Source organism: Neofelis nebulosa, chromosome 10, assembly GCF_028018385.1.
Source record: "Neofelis nebulosa isolate mNeoNeb1 chromosome 10, mNeoNeb1.pri, whole genome shotgun sequence".
Taxonomy (NCBI): domain Eukaryota; kingdom Metazoa; phylum Chordata; class Mammalia; order Carnivora; family Felidae; genus Neofelis; species Neofelis nebulosa.
Genome location: NC_080791.1, coordinates 11397178 through 11404652, shown reverse-complemented (window position 1 = coordinate 11404652; position 7475 = coordinate 11397178). Strand labels below are relative to the sequence as shown.

Here is a 7475-nt window from a genome sequence, read left to right as displayed (position 1 = left end):
GAGCCGGTGGTCTTAGAAGGCCTGACTTGCTCAGGCCTCACAGATGGAAAAGGGCGGTGCTCAGACCTACTCTGGGTCTGTGTGGCCCCAGGCCACCCCATTGTTGGCATGATGTGGGCCCTTTGGGGGCTGGGGCTCATACAAGGAAGGGCGACCAGATGGCTGTCAAACAGCTCATTACCATAATGACAGCTACAATTTTTGGGCCAGTGGCCTGGCACTTAGTAGATGCTGGGTTTCAGGTTTTACATAAAAGGAGTGTGTTCAGGTACTGTGTGGGCACGGTTAGCTTCACAACAGTCCTGCCAAGTAAGTAGCTCTGCCCCCATTTTACAGATGAACAAACTCAGGCATAATGAGGTTTAATTTATTTACAGGGTAAAATACATGATATTTCTGCTTCTGTAGGTAGAAAATGGAAAAATATCATCAACTTCATTAGGCCCAGCTTAATTATAAAGTAGTCAACTCTTTCTTAATTGCAAAATTCCTGCCTTTCCTTACATACAGCATAGCCTTTCTTTTGCAATGTTAAAACTATACAACAAAACAGAAGGGAATTGGTTCCAGGCAGAACAGAACATGAGCCCTTCTAACCTCCTCCCTCAACTTTGGAAGGCCCTTTTCCTACTGTAAGAAGCACTGGCCTGATGTGACTTTCTGGAATAGGGGCCATCCCTAAAGGCTGCTAAGCAAAAGCACACTGGCTGGACTTTGGGCTCGGAACAATCACAGCCACATAGACAAACAAACAACTCCCTAAGTAGAAATGCACGGGCATGCCTGAGTGGAGGTTCTTGCATTGCATTGCTTTTGAGATGGGGCAGACTGGAGTCAGGGAGCCCTCAGAAGTGAAAGAGAATAGGCTGGGGTCTTGCCCTGTGCCAGACTCTGCAGAATGCATATCCCTCATCAGAGCTCAGCTCCTACTTGTAGACATGTGATTGGGATTTGCTTTGATTTCCAGAAGTGGACGACAGTTGGGCCAGACTCATAACACCGCAAAAGTATATGCATTATTCACCAGCCACTCAAAAAATCAGCTTAGGAGGCAAAGAACGTGTTCCCATTTTAACTCCTCATCAGAGTGTCATAGAAGCAAATGACGTTAGAGCTTTTGGAATGTCAGAGATTTCCCTCCATTATGCCCTCCATTATGGATAAAGAAACAGACCAAGTCTGTGCCCTGCCTGAGACAACGCACTCACTGAGGGTCGGGACCAGATCCTCACTGTCTGACGGAGTGCCTGACTCTTGGGAGGTGCTCAGAAATGTTGACAAAAAACATGGGCAAAACTGTTGACAAAGGGGTAAAAATAGTGGAATGAGATGAGAGATGTCTTTCCCTGGCCCTCCCCACAGCCATCCTCCCCAGCAATGGTGGCGTCTCCCCGAGCACAGATTATCTTGCTTCAGATCAGGTTTCATGTTGTTAATGGGACAAGTCCATTGCAAGTTCTAGTTTGTGGTCTGACCAACTCTAGGGGCTGCCGTAGGCTTCTTCTTTCTTTAGGACAGCGCCGAGAATTGTGTCCTTTGAATTCTGCCCTGGGTCAGCCCTGCCCTTCTTCTTTGCCCTGGTCACTGTCTGATGAGGGATACTGGAGACATTGAGCTGGCTAGCACGTATGCTGTCACTGTGTCCATCTACAGTGCAGCTTTGTTGACCCGTGCCCCCCCAACACGGCTAAGTGAGAACCCCCATCCTCCCCAACCCATGCTTTCTCTCTTTCACCCTAAGCCACCATATTGGAATTACCCGTAATACTTAACAAATGCCAACCTGTGTCCCTGCCCCAAGGGTGCACAGCCTGGGCATCAGGAATGTCAAAAGTTCTCAGGTGTTTCTAAGGTGCAGCCAATCCTAAGTAGCTCTGCATAAGCTCCATCATCTCCCCTTCACCTAACACAGTCCTTGGCATTCAAGGAATGTTTGTTGAATGAATAGAGGAAGGAATGATGAAGGAATGGATGACTGCAGGGCTTCCTACCCATGATCAAACAGTAGAATAACTTTAATCTTTTGCAAAACATATGAGCCCCCAGCCCAACACCCCTCCCAGGCTCCATGTCTCTCCATCCCCACCCTTCACAAACTCAGATGCAGCTTGCCTGCCCATCATTTGGGTTTGTGTGCTTTGTAAAAGGTCGGTGATTCTGATGTGCAGCTCTGGTTATGAAAAACGAGGGAGTGAATGAATCGGTGAATGAATGAATGAGACATCTGAGCTAATAGGAAGAGTTTTAGTTGGGACAAAAAAAAAAAACCGAAGAAGGAAAGACAGATGAGCATTCTCTATGGTTTAGGAAATTGATGGGTATCATCCTGTTTCCTTTCACTTGATTGGCAAAATAAACCCCACTTGCTGGGGAAGCAAGTAGTGCTTTCCTCCTTCCTGTGCCTCCTTCTCCTCTCTCTAGGAGAGCCAGCGATGGCTGGGGAGCAGGAATCTGGCCTTTTCTCTTTGGATTCCAATCACAGGGTGTCACGGTTGCTGCCTTATTGTTAGCACATATATTGGATTGGAAATCGAGGTCATGGTAAGGAAGGGGAAACGAGGAAGGCAGGCGGGAATGAGCCGATTCAGAGTCTGGCGATAAATTCTCTGTGCTCGGCTCAACTCAGCAGGAATTTGGAGCCTCAGTAGCCCTTGAAGGTATTTAAGCTGCAATCACCAGGGACACTGGGGAGTGACAGAGAAAGTCAGGGATGGTGGAGAGGAAAGAGACCAGCAATGAGCCGGGGCAGGCAGTGTGAAGTCACCTGTTTCGTCTGGCCTGCTGCTCCAGAAGGGGGCACAGCGCCTTCTCTGCCTGCAGGGCCCTCAGCCGCCAGTGACGGATGCGAAGTGATACCGTCTAGGTGCCCAGGGAGCTGCAAACCGCCAACGGCTAGGCTTACAGCAATTTAGAAGGATTAGTAGAAACAGAACAGCATACAAAAAACAACGTAACTATCTATAGCATCTAAAACTATCAGCGTCTGGTGATATTTTCTGCAATGATGGACACGTTCTATACTGTGCTGTCTAATAAGGGAGACACTGGCTTGCAGGTCACGCTTGAAATGTGACAGACGGAACTGAATCTTACGTTTTGTTTCACGTGAATGAATTTACTGATTTATTTTTAAATGCTCATTTATTTTATTTTCAGAGAGAGAGAGAGAGAGAGAGAGAGTGAGATTGTGAACAGAGAAGGGGCAGAGAGAGAAAGAGAGAGAGAATCCCAAGCAGGCTCTGTGCTGTTAGCGCAGAGCCTGATGCAGGGCTCAAACTCACACACCGTGAGATCATAACCTGAGCCTAAATCAAGAGTCTGACACTTAACTGAGCCACTCAGGTGCCCCTCATGTGGGTGAATTTAAATGCAAATAGCTGTGACAGCTGGTGGCTGCCTCGTTGGATGGCGCAGGTCTAAATGGCGGAGGAAGGCGCGTGGATCTGTGGTAAGGCAGGGAAAGGAAAGAGGGTCACAGCTCCACATAGTGTGGGCACAGATGTCAAGCCCCTGTTGTGTGGGGTAGAATACTTGAGAAAGCACTCTCCCTCACAGTGAGAGCCAGGCTCTCTGAGCTTCTTGGGCTCTTGGGCTAACGCGGTCCTTGTCCCCAGCACCGCAAGGGGAAGCTACCACGGAATCCCGCTACACTCAGGGGAGAGATGATCCTATTTTTCCATTACAACAGTTCTCAAAACCCTTTCTAGAGAGGAGACCCTAAAAGAAAAAGTCTCTCCTGCTGGGCCTGTAACTCAAGGCTGTCAGGCCCCAGACCCCCACCCCGACTCTCAGCCCTGTGAAGCCACCTCTCATATCGGAAGTCCAGACTCCCCAGAGTCAGATTCTGTTCTTTACTCACCTAGTGGTGTTGAAAAAAAAAATCACTTAATTTCTCTCAGACTTATCTGTAAAATGAGGGTGTCTAAAGCCCCAGTGACGCCCAAGTTTCTTTCCAGCTTACAAACACTTTTTCTAGGGCACCTGGGTGGCTCAGTCTGTGGTAAGGTCCCCTCCCTAAGGAAAAATAAAAGCCCTCAAGGCAACCTGGCTATACGTACGTGACAACATTCCTCACGACCTTGTAACATGAGACCACTTAATCAGACTGCATGTTTGTGTGTCACTGTACATAGGAGACAAAGAAGTAAAAAATATATAGAAAACTACTCCACGTGGCATTCAGGGCTCAGTTCTTCAGGTACAAGCCCAACGGACCGGTGCCGCCAGGAATAAGGTTGCTTCCTGGAAAGAAAAGCCTGGGTGTCACAACTCTCGGTGTGCGAGAATCCTGCTACAAGTCGGTTGAATGTCCAACTCTTGATTTTGGCTCAGGTCATGATCCCAGGGTCATGGGATCGAGCCCTGCATCAGGCTCTGTGCTGAGTGTGGAGCCTGCTTAAGATTTTCTCTCTCTCTCTCTCTCTCTCTCTCTCTCTCTCTGTTTCTTGCTGCCTCCTCCCCCACTCATGCACTCCCCCCACCTCTAAAATGAATAAATAAAAAAACCCCAAAGACCCCCGCTTTTTCTAAAGCATTGAACATCCCTCCACTAGACACCAATTGAAGTTAAGAGGACAATGGAATGGCTTCTCTCAGTGCAGCAAGATTTTCTTTCAACCCTAATTGCTCTCAACATTAGCTGTTTTATTTACTAGTGTTATCATCACTGTTAGAAAAGCTTCTGTTTTCTGCTGTTCAGGCTGGATCACCAGCAGGAAAACCATTGTCAGCCGGGTCTGAGTGAGCAGTGGGCCAGAATCTCACACGCTCTGGCTCTGCAGTCAATGCGGTCCGTAGAGCAAGAGGCAATGGATGTCCTCTCCCTGCCCTTCTCTATCGTGTCCTTGCTTTATTAGTCCTCCCTCTCCTCTCTTTGCATTTCGCTCTTTCTCCCCCACTCTGTCCACTCCCTCTTTCTCACCTTCTTCCTCTCTCCCATCCCTCACCCTGCCCCGGCCTCCACCTCCCCGCCACCCCTGCCTGCTCTTACCCAAGTCCTGGGAGCCCTGGTCGACCTGGTTTTGTGCTTTTCCCAAGCCACAGGCGGAACCGCACTTTGGTGGGTGGGAGGGGCAGAGGGTATCCGGAAAGGTCAGAGGCATTGCCTCCGATGCTTTTCAGATGGGTTTCCCTCTCCACCTGCAACAAGAGACCTGCTATGAGAGTGGCTCTTGCTTTCATAACCAAAAAGGAAAGGAAAACCTTCCACCCTGTTATGGACTGAACATTCGTATCCTCACAAAATGTACATGTTGAGGGGCGCCTGGGTGGCTCAGTCGGTTAGGCGTCCGACTTCGGCTCAGGTCATGATCTCGCGGTCTGTGAGTTCGAGCCCCGCGTCAGGCTCTGTGCTGACAGCTCAGAGCCTGGAGCCTGCTTCAGATTCTGTGTCTCCCTCTCTCTGTGACCCTCCCCCGTTCATGCTTTGTCTCTCTCTGTCTCAAAAATTAAAAAAAAAAAAAAAAAAAAAACGTTAAAAAAAATTAAAAAAAAAACAAAATGTACATGTTGAAACTCTGTCACCCAGTGAGATGGAGGGAGGTGGGGCCTTTGGGAGGTAATTAGGATTAGGTGAGGTCATGGGGTGGGGCCCTCATGAATGGGATTAGTGCCCTCTGTAAGAATCACAGAGAACTTGCTTCCCTCTCTCTCTGCCCTGTGAGGACACGGGGAGTCAGCCATCTGCAACCCAGAAGGGAGCTCTCGGCAGAGCGAGACCATACCGATACCGTGGTGTTGGACTCATAGCCTCCAGAACTGTGAGAAATAAGTTTCTGTTGGTGATGAGCCACCCTATAGGGCTGGGAGTCAAAGGCGGGGAGGGTATCCCCTGTCCTCCAGTTCCTCGAACTCAGGGAGCCTCACCTAACAGAGGGAGGCAGGGGCGGGATGCAAATCTGGAGACCTTCATCAAGGGAGCCCTGAAATCGTCTGCCTGAAATTCTGGGTTTCTCAGCCTGGCCGCCTCTCTGTCTGGATGACCTTGTTGAGGCAGCTGCGACTTGACCTAGAGACCTGAGAGTTTGCGTCTCACGTGTGCCCCTCATCTCCTTCCCCTACACCGGGATGGCGAGAGGAAAGCCCTGGCTCACAGAGACTGTGCTCACACCAAAGTTGGAGGATGTGCTCAGCTCGGTCATGCTCACTTGGCGCCCCAGCCCCTGCCTCCCTCACTCTACAAGGAAGCTGCTTCACAGAGATGAGACTTGGGTCTCCAGTTGTCTTTGGGGCAAAGGTTCCCCTTTCAAGTCCTATTCCACTTTGTCAGGCGTAGCTGAGAAGCAGGGGAGGGGAAGAGGACCTTGAACTTGTTTCTCTAGGTCTGCAGGGCCAGTCTGGGGAGTGAAGCAAACCCTCAGTTCCTGACCAGTGCCACCACTTCCTAGCCTTGTATCCCCCCAAGGCTCACTGTTTTCATCTGTAAAATGTGAATGGAACACCTCCTTCACAGGGGGTCTTATGAGGGTTGAAGGTATAATGGATGCCCTTTTTTATTGGACAATGGACGGTGGTCTGGTTAGCCTGGAAGCTAGAGGATGGGCTCGATGAGCTCTTGAATGACTGCCTTGCTTGGAAATCTCCAGAAAAACTTACGTGAGTCCAGACGTGACCTTGCAATTGGCCAAGGTTAGTGAGGTTTACCAGCTCATTACTGGCGTGGCTGACAAAGCAACAGGGCCCTCAAGCAATTCTGAGACAGTCAAGGGAAGGTGCCAGTAATGGGCATCTCTTAGCATCTGGAGCAAGTTTCTCAGGCATCACGCATCAATTTCCAGCAGGCTTCTGCTGATTTGGTTTTCAGGGTGGTGTGGTGTGGAGCCGCTGAGGCCCTGGGAGGAGGAGAACAAAGGGAGCATTGTCACATTTGAGTAATGTCACACTCAGCCAGGAACAAAGGCACTTGTTATGCAATAGACATAATGGGAAGGGCCAACCCAAGGCAGCAGCCTTGAATTGCAGAGCCAGGGAGCAATGATTTCACCAAGGGAGATAAAACCAGACTAATTTCAGCTTCCAGCTTCAGGTAATGGGAGGGAAATGGCCAAGCCTACAGAGACTGGCCAACCTTCCAGAAGACAGTTGTTCCCAATGACCGCCCACCGGGGTCACTGAGGCATTAACACAGAACTGAAGGGGATAGACAAAGGAACACAGGACTGTGAAAGAAAGGTGGGTGACAGGCCAGAGTAGAGTGCTCAGGAAGCCAGTGACGTTGAAGACCAGAGCTGATGTGGATGCCAGGAGAGTCCGAGCTTCCAGCACGAGTGACGGGAGGCACCCTCCAAACTCCAATCCTGCAGCAGAAGCTGTCTGTCCCTTCCTCTGTCATCTTTACGGTGATGAAGGGTGATGGGAGACCGGGGACAAGGCACAGGCTGGCTCACGATTAGGGCAGAGTTGTTACAAGCCCCCTGAGATTGAGACATTTTTATGGAGGACAGGAAAGATGGTCCACAGTCCTGTGAGGAGTGGTT

At 49.8% G+C, this 7475-nt stretch overlaps 1 long non-coding RNA gene across 1 annotated transcript; it reads right to left on the bottom strand.

The window, feature by feature from the left end:
• Positions 1–3905: 3905 nt before the first annotated feature.
• LOC131486813 (uncharacterized) lies at positions 3906–7080 on the bottom strand. The gene is made up of 3 exons (XR_009249461.1): positions 6595–7080; positions 4991–5139; positions 3906–4242 (listed from the first exon to the last, which is right to left on the bottom strand). It is a non-coding gene; the product is annotated as an uncharacterized LOC131486813 (long non-coding RNA).
• Positions 7081–7475: the final 395 nt, after the last annotated feature.